The following is a 19,060-nucleotide window of genomic DNA, read 5'->3' as shown; positions in this document are numbered from 1 at the left end:
GCTTAAACCTGCCCCGGCCCAAATCCGGTGCCGGCACCCCGAGGCAGTCGGTCGGCGGTGCCCCGTGTCGGGGAGGCGGCGCCGGGCTGCTGCTCCTCTCGGGCTTGCAGGTGGATTTGGAAGCTGGTGCAGGAGCAGGGGGCTTTGGTCGGCGGTCTCCTGTAGTTGTGTTTGCACGCGGGTTTGTCCGTATGGAAATCGCCCTTACAAAATTGCCGTTCAGGAGTCTTCAGGGCATACAACCTACCGTTAACCCCTTCTCTGAAGGATGATAGGTAAAACATCAGCTGTTTCCCTCATGAGCACTCATAAAAGTTTTGAAGTCGTCTTTATACGCATCCAACTCAAAGTTATGAATGGTTTCTTGGAATCGTAGAAGCAGTAAATCGTGTTATTTCTGCTGTTGTTAGCTTTGTAATTCAGTACTTGTACCGAATACAACAGCTTAATCTTGTGGAATACATTTTTGTCTCTGATGTGTTTCTTTCTATCAGGTTTGTGTGACATCTGATCATTTATTCTTATGAACACAGCATATGCGATAGTTATACTATTTAATTCTCTGAATACTCACAGAATGCTTCTCTCGTTTTGGCTGGTTTTGGTTTATTGTTTAGTTTTGGGTTTTATTTTCCCCTCATGTCTCCTTTAAAGCTTGTTGAAGTTTTCTGCAATGTTTCTGTGATTGAAAACTGTAAGCCGTCATATTGGGGTACCATATCCCATCATGTGAGGTGTGATCCCTGACCATGCCACACAAACCCTCTTACAACAAATACAGTGCTTTCCCACTGAAGCTAATTCTGGTGTGGTTCGAGTTTAGTACAGGTATGGCTTTTCTCACATAAACTGCAACAACTTCAGGAAGTGCTTTGTTGGTGCACTATACTCCTATAACAAGAAAATATTTTGGGGATAGATGTGGCCCAAGTGAACTATTTGCAGGGAGATGGTATGAATGGAAAGTACACCTAAAGCTTGCATTTATATAAGCTTATTTAAAAGTAAATATATTCCAGAAATTTGCATGGAAATTGACTGGTTATTGTTTTAAATTGATCTGCCTCCTTCAGAAGACAGGTGAACTAAGTATGTGTATTGGATAGCCAGATGAGAGTCAAAATCTTGAGAGATATTTTCCTGGATTTAAAATGCAGTGCAGAAGACTAAACTGTATTTTCATGCCCATCTAAATACTTCAGATGCTTCAGATACAGTTGAATGTTCTGTTTTCTTGAGTTTTTACTTCATCGTAACATCTTCTGTGTAATTATTTTTTTAAACTTAAGAATCCCTTAGAGATGAGCTTCAGGGCACTTTACATTTTCCTTCTGGGTGAATGGCAAAAAAGACCCTTCTGTGGTTGCAAGTACCACAGTAAATATTTTTCTAGGTTTTAAGTGCATTATCATTTAAAACATAGCTTTAGAGTAGTTTCACTGTAATAATTTTGTTAATATCATATGAGTTAGGACCCAATACTGGAAGGAGATTGTTCAGTTGCTGGATCCTTTAGTGGGAACTTTGTTACCAAATCAGTGTCTTAAAAGCACTTCTGGAAAGGTACATTATTTTTATTGCAGGATTATACAATGGGGGTGTAATTCCTAATTTCCTTTCACGTAAACCTTGTTAACTTTAGTTTAGGGATGTTTCTCCAAGATACAGTACTCTTACAAAAAAGACTTTTTAGTCCCGTTCCACCCCACAGAGTTTTATCTGTGGAACTTGGAGATTGTAATTTATGGACACTAGAAGTTTTGAGTCCAGTGAATTATTGAGGAGCATGGAATTTCCTTTCATAAGTCTATTTCAGGAAGGGAAGTTGAGGTTGTCGCTAGGTAATGACCACAGGGTATATCATAGCCCCCAAATGCCCTTTGCCTTATTTAGATCTCACAACTTTTCTGCCGAATTCAAATATCTCATGGGCCACTGTGCACAGAAATGACATGAGGTCAATTTTGTAGTTAAATTGTTACATCCATAGAAATCTTGAGGTGTGGTTCACACACCTCAAGATCTTGTGTCATGAAGGTTTGTGCCATTGAAGTCTTCCTGTTGAAGATGTCATACAGCCCTCAGCCTGAACATAACCCTTGCTACCTTGAATAGTCCCATTGATGAGGTTACTACAGTGAGATATTGAAAGAAGGCAAGTTTCCATGTTAACAACCTCCTAATTCATTCAGTTGTCAATCTGTAAACCAAAATATTCAAGTGGGCCTGGCATCAAGGAAATAGCCTTAGCAGTAGGGTCTCTGTCAGAACAGATTTCATTCTGTCTTTTTGTGGGCTTTGTGCATTAATAACTATGTCAGAGTGTATTTGCTATACTTTTAGGGTGCATTCTTTGTCAGTCCAAAGCAAACTACAAAAAAAGAGAAAACAAAAATTTTGAGACCTGATGGACTGAACCACTGAAATCTGTTCTGATTTTCTGGCTGGTCTAAATGTCTTTTATCTACTCTGGTTTCAGAGTTGCATTAGTGGTACAATCAACTAGTGAGTTGGGACAGCTGAGTAGCATGCAGTAACTTGACATGACTTCATATGTATGAGTGTTGGAATAATGGCTGGGCTTGTCCTTGGAGGAATATCTAGGATTTCTCTTCTATTGGTCTTTTAATGATGGCAGGTACATCTAAGAAAGAGAGAGCAGATGGAAGGGATTAGAAATCAACTGTGCTCTGCTAGAAAGGTTTTTTTTAATCTTCTTTGAAACATGTGAAACCTGTCACTCTGCGGCAAGGTTCTGGAGAGATGACTGTTCATTGAATTTGTGTCAATTCATGTGTTTGCCTGATGGACTAACCCAAGATAGTATAACATGAATTTTTCTGGGCACATTCATTGTGTTTAAAGTCAAGTCAGAGATGTATTTTAGTCTAATCAAAGGATAGCGATGATTGCTGTTAATAGTTGTTAATCACCTTGTCCTGTGATAGCCCATTGCTAAATAGATACTTTTGGTAGATACTTCATGGGATTCAGGTGACTCCATGTAACTCTCATACAGCAGGTTTATCTAAAGATTTAGTTAAAGTGGTCATGTTTCATTTACTGCTACAAATAGTGAAAAGAAAGAGTAAAATCTAAACTGCATACCTTTTTCTTCACTAAAATGTACATTCCTGACTTTGTAGAATGACAGAGGAACTTTTGATGTAATGGCTTCACCATAAACTCCTAAAATATTGATTCCTATTCCTAAATACTGGAATAGCCTGGCTAGTTAAGTAATTCTTGAGTAACTGTTTATTTTCGTCTAATTTCCTTCCCTCTTGTTTCCCCAAGAGCTATGCTTGGTAGTTTCTTCAGCCTTAAGGGGAAAGTAGCACTTAGTTTTATGTTGTGGTATTTATGCCTAGAGGCTTCATTAAGGCCACAAGGTTTGGTTGTGTTGAACAATATGGGGTGCTTCCCTTCCATCTGGTCATGGCCTGCACTGTATTGAGATGCCTGCTGTCCTCTGAAGATGTCCACCTAGTTTAAAAAAACAAAACCATTTTGGTTTATGGGGTTTGGGATCAGAAGGATTATCAACTTTACTGATACTGTTAATCTATGCATTAGTTTGAAACAGGAGTAGCTCCATTAAATAAGAAGTGCCCTGAAACAAGATGTATTTGTGTGGTTTGGTTGTTGGACAGCTTATTTTAATCTTTGAGCTATATCTAGTTAAAATATTGTATTTAAAGTTTAGTAAATGTATGCTATACCTTCTGGAGCCCTTATACTTTGTCAGCTCTATAAATTAACTCTGACACACTGAATATTTTTCACCAGCTAACGTAGCTGTTAGTTAAGTTAAATAAAGGAGAAAAGCCCACATGCTCTCTCCATGCATACAGCTGGACATCTCTGTTAAATTTTTCAACAAAAATGAAATTTTGATTGCTTTTTAAAGCCTCATGAATACACTAATTGGTGAATCATCTAATGTGCAGTTTAGTTTCAGGAAATATGAAATGGCTTACTAACTTCATGGTTATAAGATTATGCAGACCTTCTGAAAATCTCAGTAAGAAAATGTGTGCAGTGGTGGTGGTTGATATTTTTGGCTGTGAGAGAGGTTGGCTAAAACTCAATGTAGTTATGCAGAGTCTGCACTAGTTTATATGGTAGAAACTCCTTTGAAGAATTATCTGAAAGGAAGAAAGAATAATTTTACAGGTTTATCTACTCTTGGGACCTTATCCAGATTTTGTTAAAGAAGTTTGCAGTCAGGAACCTCTTCTGGATCTGTAACTGGTCCTGAATTCCTGGATAACGTGGTAGTTGCTTTTCACCCTGTGCTTTTACACAGCCATGGTTGTTGAATTCTTCAGTCTTAATGTTGGACAGCTGCAAAACATTTAAAGCCTATCTTTGAAAGATTGGGATAAGAAGGAGGGGGAGATGGAGGCTGCCTAGATAAGTAATACTTCTTGAGGACTCTGAAGTATTTTCTTTATGTAGCCATATATGGTGTGTTTCTGGCTAGCTGGATACTACTTGATTATGTACTGTGTTACCAGCTGAGGTATTTAAACCAGTAGTCCTTCCTTGTGAAAGTGTGGGTCTCTCCAGTAGTTGAAGAATCAGAGGTCAGGAATTTGCTTTTCTTTTTGTTTCAGCAGAATAAGAAAAAATTTAGTGCAGTGCATCTCTTTGTAAACTCAAGGCTTTTATAATAAATATTCTCACTGTTGTTGAAGATGTTTGGAGCGTTCTTAGAATATTGTTGTATTGCAGTACATTGTGCAGTACCGGTTTCTTACAGGCAGAAGCTTTTACAGTGTTTGGAATTGCTTCAGTGATTTCCAAGGTGAAATTTGGAAGGTTGTTTAAAAAATTTGAGTAGTAGAAGCAATCAAAAATAGTTTTTCTGCAGTACTAAATCTGATAACATTTTTGTTCTTCCTCAGCAGAATGAATTCTGATAGTAATTTAGTGGTCAGCCTGGCTCCCAGATGAAATCATTTGGGCCTTATTGCTCAAGGCCCAAATGTCAGTCATAGGATTAAGAATTGTAATTCTGGGATAAAAAGGTCTGGCTCTTAGCACCTTATACATATTTCCATTAGACTAGTAGAGACTCAAGGACTGCAGCTGAATGAATTAGATTTGATCAAGACTGTGATAAAAATTGATTGAGATAATCTCTTAGAGTATTTGGCCTTTAATAATAGCAATTTAAATTGTAGTGATTGCTTATGCCAGTTTGACTTAATTTTCTTTATGGAACTTGGCTAGCTAGGGATGGACATGTTTAATAGGGCAGACCTGCAAGTACCCCGTTTCTTGAACTTGAACACCAGACTTCCATCTTCAAGATGTCTCTGACTTCTGATACCTTGAATTCTGTCTGCTTAGGTACATCTGCTTTTATATCTAACTATATATATACTCTGCCTCTGTACCTTGGGTTTTTGGTTTTGCAGTAAGGCCAGAGCAGCAGTCTGATTTACTGACTTGCTTGTAGAAAAAGTACCCATTACTAAACTTTGGTTTTGGAGAGCTTTTGCATTTGGCCTCTGTGAAGAAGGAAGTATTTTATATTATTTTAAGTATCTTATTCCACTAATACCATAAGAAGTCTCTTACTCTTTTGAAGTAGCATATGGATAAAGTGAATTAATTTTAGACTACAAATTATCTTTAATCTTCAGTTGACTGGAATCTTTGTGTGATTAAACACTTAGACTGCTTAGTTGATGCTTTGTTTTCTTGGATCTTTAATTTTCATGTTTCTGTTGGGGAATGATGAGTTACTTTTTTTAAAAAAATGTTAAGCCTCACTTGGATAGAAAATGGAATTCAATTAAATATACAAATAGCATTTTAAAATTGGTTTGTAGTTTATTACTTCAGATGTGCTGGATGAGCAGTTAAACCAGCTATTTTATCAAAACACATTTTTTATTTAAAATTTGCTCAGTAAGTTAAAATTTCTATTCACTTGTGTATTACAGTATTTTATACATAGTAGATCTCTTTTCTCATTCATTGTTCTTACTCATGGCTTGGAAGAGGAAAATAACACGTATTTTTAAGCTGCCGAACAGTTGCAGTGGTAAAATTTTTAATGCTTAAAACTGAGAGGTCTGGTAAGAGGTTATCTCTACTAAAAAACCTGTTCCTTTCAACTAAAAGCTCTCAGTGATTATTTTCAGCTCCCCACTTGTGTGTTGGGTAATACTGGGTGTGTCACTCCTATAGGCTCTACCAAGAGCCATCACTGTATTGTCACATTATTTACTTCTTGAGTCCTTTTTAGAATTGTAGCTGTTTAGCAAGGGACTTAAGGAGTCCATCCCTCCCAGGGATGAGTACCTGGCTTTGTTAACACAGAAATGATTGTTTTTCCTCACCTTTTTCTGAAATAGCATATAGGCTGGGTCTCTGCGATCACTTGGCAGAGGACCAGGAGAGATGCTGTCAATGTTCTCTCACTGTGATTGTAGTTGTTAAAGCTTCTGTCTGACTTGTGCTAAGTTTTACCTGCATTATTATGCTGTTGGAGTCCCCAGATTCTCAGACACAGTTTCTCCATTTTTGTTCAGCCAGTGCATTAAATCTATGATGTTCTCCTTTCTTTTCTCTTCTGGGTTAGTTGGTAATGGGTATGGTTGAGGGAGACCAACTTGCCAGGGCGAACAACTGAGTGCTGGCTTTGACCTAGGAGACTAGGCTGGGTTGTGTGATGGGGCGAGGGGTTGCAGAAGGGTGATGGTGTTGGGTTGTCCCTTTGGACTGGAGTGTCTTGTTCTCTCAAGTCTGTCTCATCTAGCCTTACCCTTAATGCAAGACAAATCTCTTGAATCCAGTGAGCAGAGTTTCTGCTGCCAAAATTTCACTAGATATTTCTGCAGGTTCTTGTCAGTGGCTTAACTCATTTGGACATTTGATACTCATTAAAACTTCAGCAACAAATATGATCTACTTTGATTTTTGCTTTGTTTATTTGTAATAGTAAGTCAAGGCCTTAATGAGATTGTCACAATGCTGGGTAGATTTGAATATAAATTTGATTTAAAGTTTCAGTATCATATCAGCTTGATCTTCAAAAATGTATGTGGTTTATCTACTGAAGATGTTCCTCATAGTTATACTTAAGATCTGGACACCTTATTTATGGAAGCAAGACATTTGACAATAGGACCTCTGGTTCTTACAGATCGAAATTAATAATTTAGAGTAAGATTATGAGATATAAAATTTCTGTTAATAATATTGTAGAATGCAAAGGTACTACCTTTGGATTTAAGGCCCTGAACTGCAGAGTACTGACTCTGGGAGAGGATAACAGTGATGTGTTAATAAATAGTTCACCTGTTCTTGTATTCTTTGCTGAGCAGCATGTATTGGCCAGACAGGTTTTATACTAGGTGTACCCTTTGGCCTGTTCTGATGTTATATCCCGTTACTGTATTTCAGGAGTGCATCATCTGCCTGTTAGTATTTGGTGACGTTACTGGTTTATAGCTTGGTTTGACAATTAACAAAATTCTGTCCCACCTTGGATTATGACATTGCGATTGTTGGTTTCTTTTGGCAATTTAACTATCTTCAGAAGAGAATTTTTCAAATGGGCTTTTAGAGAAATCCACGTTTATTATGTAATCTTAACATTGTGCACTGGTAAAATTGAATAAAGACTTATTTTCTAATTCCTATTCGCTTACTCACTTTGAGGATGAAAAATCTGTTTTGTTCTTTATTATAAAGATAACTTAGCAATTAGTCCTCCAGTATGACAATTACAAAATAACTTCTCTTACAGTCTTCTATGGTGCTTTCATGTCTCAGTTAAAATGTTTGCAAGTTCAGTAAATCCACATGGTAGTCTGTTATAGAGGTATTTTTACTGCCCATTGAATTGTATTCTAGCAAAATTTATTGAATAAGATACAAGGACTCTTTCAGATTGATCTGCTGATCTACTGTTTCCCTTTACTGAAATTAAAAAGAGAAAATCTGGGAATCTGTCAGAAGTTTAATTTTTATAATGCTGAAACAATTGTGCCATAAGTGAGAACTGCTTTGCCTCAAGAGTCTGGGTCGACCAGTGTCAATTCTTATGTGCAGATGATATGGTTTTGTTCCCTCAAATTCCTTGGGGTCTGAGGCATTTGTTAGAGGATTTAGCATTTTTGTTGGTAGAACTGTTAGTCCTTATATGCATATGACATGGTTTTGTTCTCACAGGGAGTGAAGCATCTGTTAAAGGATTTTCAGTGTTTCTGTCAGAAGGAATGTGACTAAAATTCAAAGATGTCAAGTAATTATACTGATCTATAGCACAGAGTTGCTTGTGTGGATGACTGCTGACCACTGCATTGAACAAGGTTTCTATTTTAATATTTGTCTAACAGTTGTGAACGGAATAAATGAGGTTAGGGGCCTTAAAGTCCAGACCAGTGGAGTAATTTGTGTCTGAAAAAGCAGTAGGCATTTTGTATTTTAGGTTAAAGTTTGGATTTAGATTCAGAATGGCATGTGGTTTTGGAAAAACATGTTCTCCTGTTGATCATAGAAATGTATGTAATTCAGGCAAAACTGACTTTTTATTGATTAAACTTATACTTGTTTCCAGGACTAGGTCTGGAAGCCAGCTTCTACGGTCTAACTCTTAAGTGGTCTGAAAGTTTGAAATCTCCATGCTTTTGTATGTTTTTTTATTTGTCCCCTCCCCACATCTATTGATCAGTGTTGTGTGTTTTTGATGAGTGCTGTTTGGAATTTTTTGAAACTAGTTTTGATCAAAATTTTTAAAATGGAAAAAAATAGCTTAGTAATGTATCATCAGTCATCTTTTTGAGGCTATCTACATTTAATTGATACTTGAAAATCCTTGTTCGTAGTGAGCTCCAGAGGAACTTTACAACCCTGTTTTCAGCAATACAGTTGGTTTAGTTGGTTAGAAAATATTCTCCCTGAGCATCATAGGTGACAATAGATAAGCTGAAGATTTGCAGTTATACCTATTTTGTAAATGGTTCTTAAGGTACAAATAACTTTGGTCTTAGTCCTGTAAGCTTGCTTGTAGGCTCAAAAATTAGCATGTTATGAAATCACATTTTGCTTCAGTTATGCAAATAATTCCCTTATTTTGACTGTGTATCAGTAGAAGCAAAGACTGCAAAAAATCTACATAGCTCATGAATTCTAGAATATGTTTTAAACTTCAGTCAAATATGAGATGAATCAATTTTCTACCATAAGCCAATCATCTCAATGATAGTGAAGTTAACGTGACATGCAAATATTATATCTATGCATGGTTGAGGTATATGTTGTCCCTGTACTTGCTTTAAAGCCTGTCATAAGTGAAAAGAATCTCAATTTGCAAGTTTCATTGACAGAGGCATGTATAATTTCATACAAGTTTCTTAATGGGGCACCTACAATGGCATTTTCTGAGAAATAAAGGGGTATTAAGATCTTTTTTTTTTTTTTTTTTTTTTTTTTTTTTTTTTTTTTTTTTTTTGGTAATCCCAGAGAACAGTGAGTAAAGCAAACCTGAAAATTATGGAGATAAAATGTGAGGAGATAAAATGCCATAGAGTTGCAGTTCATATTTTGTTCATTATTGTGAAATTTGATAAAATTATATTCCTCTTTTTTAATGTTTTGTTCAACAAAAGTTTGATACAGCAAAGATGTGCAAGGAAGTAGTTTTGTTCTTTTTGTTATGCAATACAAATCTAGGAAGAGGCTAGTCTTGTTCAGGATCCGCTCTCAATTTTTTCCTGTAAACTCACTGCTTGTCTTATTTTCTGAGTTCTCACAAATGTTCGGCCTGGTTTCGTCTGTTACTCACAGACTTGCTTTTCTTTGTACCATTAAGTTATAGCTCTAATGCCAAAAAATCTACTTTGCAATTTAATTTTGGCTGACTTGGAGAGGGTCAGTAATTATAGTTACTGTTTCCAGCAAGTTGAGTTTTTCCAGCAGTCTTTCTATGAAGAATGTGACTGTGGATTAATTGAACATAAAAATGAGTCAAAAACTTTATTTTTGCCAAAGGCAAGCATAGGAGTAGGTGCTAGTAAGGTTTTCAAAACTGTTACCTAGGTAATTTATAGATCTACTGTGAGTTGCTCAAGGAAGTATAAAACTGATTTAATTTAGAGAGAAAATTATTGAGGTACAGCTTACTTGTAAAATAGATAGCAATTTTGTGGAAGTCTTTTAATTTTCACCCCTGGAAAAAGTCAACGTCGAGGCATTTTTAAAGCCTACTTACTCTAAGCTTTCTGCCAACACTGAGGTTGTCATCTCTAAAGCATGGTACCCTGTCTTTTTTCAAGTTAATCTGAATTAAGAGAGGACAGTAAGTTAACAGTTGTTGATTTAAGAATATGCTGACATCATGGATGACATACCTAACAGATTTTCTTTTCTTCTGCCTTGCTAGTTTATGCGCATTCCTTCAGTGTCCTGGAGGGGCTGAGGAGCAACAGTGGTGCTCTGCGGCAGCAGGATGAAGTACTTTAGTCATTGAATAGTGTGTGATAGTATTCAGCTGATGCCTCTCTTATGAAGGATATTTTAGTTCTACAGTTTCGTTAATCACTGAAAGTTTTCCTAATGCTCAGTATGCACTTTTCTTTTATAAAAACACTGTAGTTCTGGTATAAGGAATGATGTAGAGGGAAGCACTTTGCAAATGGATCTGAGTTTGCGGTTAGCATGGGAAAGTAGTCTTGATCTTAGCTGTCATTACTGTGCTGTCAGAAACCCTCATATAGCATACTCATATAGGTTTGCATATAGCAGGAGTTAGGGTGGTGTTATAGATACAGCTACATTGGCAAAAATTCTGGTCTTTGTTTTGGGACAGTGATGGAAGCCAAATCAGAAAAAGAATGTCAATGTACAACGCTACTACTCTTATAAAATCTTACTAAGTAGGCCTGCCAATATGGCATTGTTTGCAAATCCCTTAAGCAAAGATGAATCCAGTGCTTCTTATCCTTGTTTTCTACTCATTTAGCTTTGCATGTGTATTTTATAATCTTTTTACTTATTTTGGAGTTGAGCCATGTATTTAACTCTAATGGGAGCTGATTGTACTTCAACATTTGAGGCAGCACAGGTAGTTAAATGCCTCTGTACAGGAGCTAAGCCTGGGGCTCAAATAAATGCATGTAGAAAATTGCTATTCTAAAGGCTTTGCAAGCATACCTATCCTGTAAGTGCAGAAATTAAGTTGATAGGAGTAAACTGTGCACTCATGTACTTTGGTTGTCATATGGGAGTGCAGAGAAAGAAGATACGCTTGAGCCTCCTTGGTGAGGAGCCAGCAGCAAGGGAGTGTGTCGTAAAGTGAGGGAGGAGAAGGAGGTGAAATCAAGTTCTCTTGTGTGTGGAGTCTGCAGAGCTGAAGCTTGCAACATGTCAGTAGCAGCACAACCGCTGGTGGTGGGGATGCCAAATTTGTGTGTGATCCCTGGGCTGTAATGTTGTGCCAACAGGTGAAGCTGTTAAAAGTATTATTGCTGCTTTTGTGTCTTTCTTCCCTCTCCTCAGGTAGAAATGACTTATGACCAGGGAAATCTGTTGGGGGGACACATTAAAGTCATTGAATGCATCCAGAGGAGGACGACAAAGCTGGTAAAAAGGACTGGAAGGAATGTCCTATGAGGAGCAGCTAAGGACTCATCTTGTTTGGAGAAAACGAGGCTGAGGGACAACCTCACTGCTCCTTGTAGCTTCTTGAGGAGGGGAGGTGGAGAGGGACTTGTTGAGCTCTTCTCCCTGGTATCCGGTGATAGGGTGCATGGGAATGATTCAGAGCTGCACCAAGGGAGGCTTAGACTGGACATTAGGAAGCATTTCTTTACCAAGTCAAACACTGGAACAGGCTTCCTAGACAGGTGTTTGATGCTCCAAGCCTGTCAGTGTTTGAGGCATTTGGACAATGCCCTTAATAACATGCTTTAACTTTTGGTGAGGCCTGAAGTAGTCAGGTGGTTGAACTAGATGATTGTTGTAGGTCCCTTCCAACTGAAATGTTCTGTTCTATAAAACAAACCAAAAAAACCAACCAGTATTTAGACAAAGGTATAACTTTGGACCAGGTGTAGATATATTTAAAGGTATTCCGGTTTTAGGCTGGCTGCGTGTGGTGCTGCTCTTGTGATACTTCAAATGGCTTTAAATTGCCCATAGCGGAAGTTGAGCAATAGTAACTAGATGTAAAGAGTTAGTGGCCATGGCTGTTTCTGGTTTTATATATGATTTGAGGTTAAATAGAATGTCCAGGACTGCTTGGAAGAAAGTCATAAGAGTGGAAAAAAAAACCTCTCCTGGTCATTGTGTTTTCTCATGGTTGTGGTGGGATTTTTTTCTCCCTCTTCAGACTCTTTGAGGGATCTTATCTGATCCTTCTGGATTTTAGCTCCTGCTTCCTGTGGGCCTAAAAGTAATCTGTTTTTAGTAATAAGCAAATATTGTCTTCTGTATATGTCCATGTTTCTTCACTTTCTTGTGCACTGCCAACACTCAATACTCTTAGGGTGGCATATACCATTGTACAAGATGAAGGCTTGTGAAGTCTTTTAGTTGAGTAATTGAGGCTTGCAAAGGTTGCTCTGATTTTCATACAATATTTTCTGGAGAAAACAAGATGGCATAGAGTGTTAGTTACCTCATTTTAATGAGTAAACAAATAGTTGGAGTTCTTAGAGAGGAAGGTAGTTTTGTGGTTTATTTGTGTTTGTGGATCATCCTGCTCTGTCATGTCACTGAACCTGATATTGGCCATTATGCAAGTAACTCTGAGAGTATCTAGTTGTTAACCCATCAGTTTGCAAACTCTTAATAGACAATTTTAATATTTGTGATTCCATATCCTTGACAAAGTGGCCTATGTGCATTGTTCCATGAGTGAGAATGGGAGTTCACACAAGTCAGTGTTCCCACTGGTGGTCTTCCTTCATATCTTACTTCCATAGATAATGGGAAGTGTTAGAAAATTTTTAAGAGATGCTGTATTCAGTTGTTTATAACTTTGAACTCTGATCTCTAGGACTGAAATACTTTATGCCTTTTCTTTGCCTTGAGTTTAATTTTGTTTAAAGCTTTCAGCTGAAATTCTTCATTTGTTTTCAGAAACAAAACTGGAATAATTATCTGTGCCAATTTTTATGGCAGTCACTTTGAAATATTGTAGTGCACCTCTGAACTGGAACATCTACTTGGAATTTATCAGTGGGTGACGCCTGGCTTGAGCTCTGTTTTAATTTTGTATGAAAATCTGCCAAAATTGAGCCAATTCTCTTTTTGAAAATTTGTGATCTGGATGTGGCAACATTTCTTTGTGGAATTCCCTGGAGACTGTCTGCACTCTGTGTGCTCAGCAGGATTTTTCTTTCAAGTACACCTCTGGACTTCAGTAAGTTGTGCAGAGGCTGGGAACCAGAATTGTCTCAAGTTAGTGGGTTGAAGGGGGTCTTATGACACAAAGCCTGGTGGGACATCTCTGCAAGGCAGCCCTGGGCCACATTAGCTCTGGAATCATGAACTCATTCCTCCTCCTTTCCTGTCCCATCAGCTCCCCAATACCTCCAGAGCCCTACCAACACCTGTACTGTTGACTGTGATTTTTAACTGTGTTAAGACCTCCTTTAGAGAAGGTGAGGTATCCATACTGGGCTAAAGCTTGGCTTCTCCTGTATGCAGATACATTACTTCTGAGCATAACAAGGATGCCACTTGTCATAGTAATGTGTCACAGTGGGTTGTAGAGAGCGTACTGAAGCATTTCATACCAGCAGGGTATACACACTTGATCAGTACTGATTGCTGTGGCACTCATAGGGAAAAAAATCTTCGATCCGATTCTTTAGAGACCTTAACAGATAAAATCTGGAAAGACTACTGAAACAATGAACTTAACAGTTTTTTACTTCAGGAGTTCCAAACTGGATCAAGTTTGGCTGTACTTCTATAAGGATGGCCCATACTTCCTGAATTTGTAAGGTGATGAGGTAGGGGTTTTTTAAGACAGCTGAAGTGTAGGAAAAATGTCCAAACCTTTGAAAGAGCTATTTCAGGTAGCAACATGGCCTATAACATTCAGACCAAATCAGAAAGCTACAGAAAGACACTGAATGTGGTCTGATAATAGGAAGCATTAGGTGAGGTAATAAATAAATTATTTTAAAAAGGGGAAAAAACTGTTCTGAAAGGCATGTCCCTCTTATTGGGGAAAAAGACTTTAAGCCCACCAAGTAGGCTGACTTTGTCTGCTGCTTTTGAGGTGGCTAGTTCAAGCTTTAAGAAAGATGGCTGTGCTTGTTGACACTGTACAGCTGAAAGTATCCTTTTAAAAATGCCTTTCCCCTGTAGCCATGCCGATTATCTAGATGCTTGAAGTTGTGTAAGAATAGCCTTCACTGAGTTTTAAAGCTTCACAGGAACTTAGTATCCAGTTGAGCAGGAGTTTCTTTTCCGTGTTCATTCAGTATAGGAGAGAATAGACAGGTTTTGCCGAAATATGTTCTAGTCTGGCTGTTTATCTTATGAAGGTAAATCTTAATTTTTCTTCAAATCATGATGGATTTTAAGTTACCTACAGGTTAGTCCTGTATGCCTATGTGCCACTGATGACAGTGCTATCAGAAATTTGCAGTCTTATGTACACTAAGCAGTATTCTCTGATTTTCCCCTCCTTCCCTCCACCTGACTGGTAGACTCCCTTAAGGTTTGGGGGATGCTCAAGTTGTTGCTAATCATGGGTACCTCAAGAATTCTTAGTTTTCATTTACAAATGCATTTTTTCCATCAGGAACTCCTGGCCCCTATGTGACAGTAGCTAGATGTGGAAACTGCCATGTGTCTCCTATGATAAATTGAGGAACCTTACATTTCTATGTCATGAATCAAATTATTTTTCATCATGGAGGATGCTTAAGGATCATAGCTTCCTGAAGTCGTTTACTGAACGGGTTGTCCCAGTCTTCTTGAAAATGTTTATGTAAATTGTCTGGTATTTTAGGTAACAGTTGAATGTCTTTTTGAAAAAATGAAGAGGAATAGTTCTTGTATTTTTGTTATTAGTTTTTCCTGTTAGTGTTATGGCTCTTGGATCTTGTGAAATGTACAGTGTTTTTCTGTGTGAGTCTTCATCTCAATGCTTCATTTTATCTTTTGGCTGCACAATTATAACCTTAATTTAATAAAATATGTTTCCTGGTATGAGGAGAATCTGGTTTAACATTAAGGAGTGGGGTTTTACACAGAAATGGCTGAACCAGCATTAACATCTCACTGTTGCTGGTAGAGATGTTTCTTCTCCCTTTCTCTCTTTGCATAAGACCCCCAAGCTAGTCCTACCATCACAGTTGCTTGTCTCTTCTGGCTGCTTTCTCCTAGCTGAACTGCTGTTTGTCTGTCTGGTGCTTCCATTAATTAGCTTATAGTGAAAATAGAGGCCAGATTAATGTTGGAACTGAATGCAGAAGAGGGATGGAAGGGAAGCAGGAGTATGCCTTTTAATAGCAGCAAAGCAATGGTAGGTTAGTTATCATGGACTATCACCCTTAGAGTGCACTGGCTATGACTACATTGTTTCTCATTAACAGAATTTAGAGACCTGTGCTCTTCTGTTCCTTTCCTGCAGGGGATAGTAAATTATCACCTCAAGCTGATATGGTGAAATTACATCAATCACTCACTTTGTCTCCATTGTGTTTTGGGGTTTGTTTGGTTTTATGTGTGGGTTTTTTGGTTTGGGTTTTTTTGTTAAATACCCGCTCTCTGAGAAGTTCATCATCCAGTGATTGTTGTCTGATTTAGGTTTGCTCAGTTTTATGTGATGCTGCAAACCTTAGTCTCATGCTGGTAGTGCTGTTGTAAAGATTAATTTTTCTAGTCCATTCCATTGCTGTGTCTTCAAGGAATTCCTGCAGCCTATAACTTAAATTCACCTGTATCAGACAGGAGCTCATAGATACTTGGTGGCTTTCCAGTACTGAATGAGCTCTTGTGTGTGGGTATTACAGTGGTATCACCGGTTAGTGAGTTGCCTTTTTCAGATAAGCCATTTTCCTCTTGATACAGGAATGCACGTGAGCTAACCAGTGGGTTGTTGGTCTATGAGTAGGTCTCAGTGCAACAATCCTTAGTGAAAGCTGGAGTCAGCTTTAAGATTAGATAGAAGACATCAAAAGGCAAAGCACTTATGTATTTTATTTTCAGAAGAATTTAGGAACTAGCCAAATGTACATTTTTCTTAGAAAATTCTCATCCTGGGGTGGCTCACTTACTTAACATACACAGGTGCTTCTTTCCTAGAGTAAGCATTTCATTCAAATAGTTTTGATGTAACTGATTGCATTACATAAGGCCAAGAAGATCTAGCCACATCTTGACAGAAAGTATCGCTTCCTTTGCATCTTACTATGTAGCAGGATCCAGCTCCCTGACTATAAGATAGTAACATAATAATCGAGTTAACACCTCAGTTGTAATGGGCTGAGGCAAGATGCTTTTAAAAGGAAAGACAGACCTGTTTTTCTTACCAATGATTGTTCAGTCTCTCTAATGCATATCCTGTGCATGTAGTCGTAGTCTTACATTTTTGACAATGTGAAGAGTTAGATTTTTTTGTTTTGCTTGAAGCTTTTATGGTACATCCTAATACTGTGTTTTGAATCATGGGCATTCTTGTTTTGTGTGGCACGAGAAAAGTTACTTTAAAAAAAAAATAAAATAAAATATGGAAGTCTCCTTATTCATGAGTAGACAACAATTACTCATTAGTCATCCTTGTGTAAAGGTGCAGAATACAGGAGAGCAGGTATTGCAAGGAGCTGGATCCTTTACTGAGCTGTCACTCTTAACATTTTTTTTTTGTTACTGTTAGAGCAGTAACTCTAAATTTAGTAACTTATAATCTCACTGCCCTGAGCTTTTTCTTTTTAAAGATTGCTAATGGATCTTTGTATTAGTACTATTTAACATCACTATCAGTTAAAGGAATGGTACAATTGTTTATATAATGTGTTCAATTAAAAACAGAGCAGCATACTCCATGGCTCCTAGGGTGAATTTGTTATCATGATGCCAGTGGTTTGACTATCAAGCAGTTCCATTACAAACTCTTGTTTTCACAAACACCGTAATTCTGCATATCTCTAGTTATTTAATTTATGGAAATAGTCATGCTACTGTACATTGTTGGAATTCTTGACTAGCAAGCTACAAGTAGAACACCTAAAACATGGACTTGCCAGAGGCATAAAGTATCTGCTGAGCACTTTGCTTTATAGAAATTCAATATTTATACTTAAACTGTCTTGCACAAAAAATAAAATTCTGAAGTATATTGATGTCATGTGTATATTATATAAATTTGTGTGTGTGCATATATAATTAGACACTTGTGAATTCAATAATACAAGACTTTGCTAAGCTAACAAACTGATTTATTTTCCTTACTCCTAAGAAAAATCTCCCTACTTCAGGGGCTGAACCTCGAAGGCTAATGGTTTAATTTTTTTTTTTTTTACCTGAGTTTTAATATTGCAAAAAAACAAAGGGCAGAATTTCAGAAAGCTTCACAGTCACTGAAATCATGATTCCTAGTAGAGGTCAAAATATGTTCTAAGTGTCTTTTCACACTTCTGGAAGTCCTACTTGAAGTCCCTTATGTAGCCTGCTTTTAGTTAGTTTCCAGGATGTTGGGGTTTTCTTTACTTGTTTTCCCTTTCTTTAAAGATGCACTGTAATTTGCTATGTATCATAAGATGTCATTGCCCATGCTTTATATGTCCAACATTCAGAATACCCAGGAGGGTCTTAGTTTTGATTTTCTGGAATATTAGTTCATAATTTTAAAATTATAATAGCACCTTTAGTTAATTTTTTGGTGGCATTTGAAAACCAAAATTTCAGTTCTGCTGCAATTTAATAATAGTGTTGATGTTGCAGTTGGCAGTGCAGCAGCATGACCCTGCACAGCAAGGCATGGTGGGTGTGCAGTGACAGAGCTCACAGGTATCAAACTGTAAAGCATGGGTTTCTTTCAGCTGGAAAGTTGCAGAAAAGTTTGATAGCTATAACTGGGTATAGTGGAGGATAAAGTTGCCTGTGGAACAAAGTGAAAACACGAAACAGGCTAGACCTACTGGCAGCCTTCCAGCTGCTTCTCCTGCTTCTTTGCAGGGTTTATATTCTTTTACCTACCCCGGCCCAGCCTAGGGAACCAGGTGCTTGCTGCCAATTAGTCTTGTCAAGAAAGCCCAGAGCTTCTTTTGACAAGCCTGACTGCTGACAGCAGCTGTGGGGTAGTCTTAGGCAGAATTTTAACTCCTTGCTTGCCAAATACTTTGCAGGTTAAATCCCCTGGTCTCATTCTGCAGTGATTCAAATATGCTTCTATTTATGAAAACATGTTTTATACAGAAACTGATCTAAGGTTACTAGTGTTGCTATAGTGATAGAGTTTACTTGTTAAAGTTATGGCATGAGAGAATGTAAATTGGGAGTTAAGTCATTATGAAGGTCACTTTTTAAATTTGTGGATGCCATCAGAACTGTCCATCCCAGGCCACCTTCTACTTCATGTAGAGTGTAGTTGTAGTCGGATAAGACCCAGCTGGTCCAGCACTTTTCTCTCCAGTAGCTTGAAGTTTAATCTCTCTTCAGTATTGCAGTGGCACAAAGGGATCTGACCAGTTTACGCGTCATCCGTTAACGTAGCTGTACTATAAATTATAATTGTTTCATATTTTTAAACATTACAAATAAGTTATGTTGCTGCAAAGAGCAGCTCATTTTTAGTTGTGGAATTTTCCTGAGTTTTCTTGTCTTTTACACATGCATATGATCTTGCTACTATTGAGTGCTTTGCTCCAGTAACGTTATTAGTGAACAAAGAATACCATAAAAAGCTATCCATAAAACCTGAGTGGGTTTTTTAATTTCATCAAAAATAGTGAATTTATGAACTGAGCAACTCATAGCGCAAGAGAGTTGGTTTTGTTTTTTTTTTCAAGTGACAATATTTAGTCTTCAGGTTAGCACTAACTTCTTTAATTGCAGTGCCTAAAAAATCACAATT

The 19,060-nt window shown here is 37.6% G+C and overlaps 1 protein-coding gene across 1 annotated transcript in view; it reads left to right on the top strand.

Moving 5' to 3' along the window:
- The first annotated feature begins 30 nt into the window (after window positions 1–30).
- The window catches only part of SOCS5 (suppressor of cytokine signaling 5), a 31,837-nt gene continuing 12,807 nt past the window's right edge, over window positions 31–19,060 (top strand). The window contains exon 1 of the mRNA XM_026845459.1: window positions 31–275. The gene's annotated coding sequence lies outside the window, so the exon portion shown is untranslated. The remainder of the gene's footprint in view (window positions 276–19,060) is intronic.

Source organism: Athene cunicularia, assembly GCF_003259725.1.
Source record: "Athene cunicularia isolate RWA chromosome 3 unlocalized genomic scaffold, athCun1 chr3_part1, whole genome shotgun sequence".
Classification (NCBI taxonomy): Eukaryota; Metazoa; Chordata; class Aves; order Strigiformes; family Strigidae; genus Athene; species Athene cunicularia.
The sequence above is the reverse complement of the archived record's forward strand: the minus strand, read 5'-3'. Positions and strand labels throughout refer to the sequence as shown.